At 38.5% G+C, this 1843-nt stretch overlaps 1 long non-coding RNA gene across 2 annotated transcripts in view; it reads left to right on the forward strand.

The window, feature by feature from the left end:
- The window catches only part of LOC110441550, a 3342-nt gene extending 1945 nt beyond the window's left edge, over positions 1 to 1397 (forward strand). For both annotated transcript variants that reach the window (XR_002461882.1, XR_002461881.1), the window contains exon 3: positions 1334 to 1397. This is a non-coding gene — a long non-coding RNA (uncharacterized LOC110441550). The remainder of the gene's footprint in view (positions 1 to 1333) is intronic.
- Positions 1398 to 1843: the final 446 nt, after the last annotated feature.

Here is a 1843-nt window from a genome sequence, read left to right on the forward strand (position 1 = left end):
CCACCCCGTCCCACCCCACCCCACACACCTCTTTGCCTACATTCTCTATCCACCTCATCCTCATCACTCCCCTATTCCAGCTTAACTCATATCTATCAAATTGTCATCCTTCTCCACCCAGGCGTGTGGTCACCACTCCCAAGGTTTTCCCTTTTTTACCCCTTCAAGCCAGAACATAACTTTTCTCTGTACTGTATATTCACTCTGCCCTACTTGATCAATGCATTGAGGGCACTCTGGTCATTGACACTTTTATATCCGCTGATTCATTGCACATCTCCATCCTCTGGTTCATGACTTGTTTCCAGGTTCATAGCATATGAGTTATATTTAGTTCATGCAACCGCTGTAATATAATAAAATACATGAATTCAATATCAACACGACTTGGACCTGCATTTGTTTGGGTTCACCAAAACAAATGTAAAGACAGTGCATTTCATGATTCTATTACCTCTTGAAAATTTTAAGTTGATGATTTTCAAACTTGTTCAATGTTCCAACATTTTCATAATCAAATTGAAATAAATGACAATATACATGTATTGGCCGTTCATTAAATCTAGTTTTATTATACCCTCACAATGAATGTACGTATGTACGTATAAATGACAATATACATGTATTGGCCGTTCATTAAATCTAGTTTTATTATACCCTCACAATGAGTGTACGTATGTTGAAGGTCAAGGTCACTGTTACTATTTAAAAACAACAAAAATTGTCATCACTCTAACAACTTTATTCCTCGAAGGAATTTCATGAAAATTGATGCAAGTGTTTGGTATGAAAATGCCTTGAACAAGTTTGTGTTTCAGGTTTCTGTGTTGAAGGTCAAGGTTAATGTTACTATTTTTAGAAGAACTTTGTCATTGCTCTATTGACTTCATAATTGAATTTCATGGAGCTTCAGACAAGTGTTTGGTATGGCAATGCCTTGAGCAAGTCAACGTTTCGGATTTCTATGTTGAAGGTCAAGGTCACTTTTACTATTTTTATATACTTTGTCATTGCTCTACCAACTTCATTTCTGAACGGAATTTCATAAAACTTCCAAGTGTTTGGTATGATAATACCCTGAAGAAGTTCTTGTTTCAGGTTACTGTGTTAAAAGCCAAGGTCACTGATACTATTTTTAGAAAAACGTTGTCATTGCTCTATTGACTTCATTCCTCAACGGAATAAAAATCTAATTAGCCATCGAAGAATTCAGTTGCTAGAGCAGATAATGATACATCATTGAATTTTATATTCATTTCCTCATACCTGTGTAACACAATGGGCGAGGGGATGTGCATCACTCGTGATGCCTTGTTCGATTTCTTTTTTCCAGGATGGTCTGAAAGAATGGAAGAAACGGACAAGAAATGCTGTTAATTGTTAGCCTCTTTGTTGTATTGTTTTGTTAATTAAAAATTTATTTTATTTTTTAAATCTTGACTGGTGTGTTTTATGGATCATTCGATACATTGGTGCTGTGTACAACAGGAATGTAAACCGTTATCTGTCGGTTTTAGCCTATCCGTTCCCAGCCTGCTGCCTCCCACCCAGATTACAACAGGAATGTAAAGCGTTATCTGTCGGTTTTAGCCTATCCGTTCCAAGCCTGCTGCCTCCCACTCTGATTACAACAGGAATGTAAAGCGTTATCTGTCGGTTTTAGCCTATCCGTTCCCAGCCTGCTTCCTCCCACCCAGATTACAACAGGAATGTGAAGCGTTATCTGTCGGTTTTAGCCTATCCGTTCCAAGCCTGCTGCCTCCCACCCAGATTACAACAGGAATGTAAAGCGTTATTTGTCGGTTTTAGCCTATCCGTTCCCAGCCTGCTTCCTCCCACCCAG

This window comes from Mizuhopecten yessoensis, unplaced genomic scaffold (assembly GCF_002113885.1).
Source record: "Mizuhopecten yessoensis strain PY_sf001 unplaced genomic scaffold, ASM211388v2 scaffold716023, whole genome shotgun sequence".
NCBI lineage: Eukaryota > Metazoa > Mollusca > Bivalvia > Pectinida > Pectinidae > Mizuhopecten > Mizuhopecten yessoensis.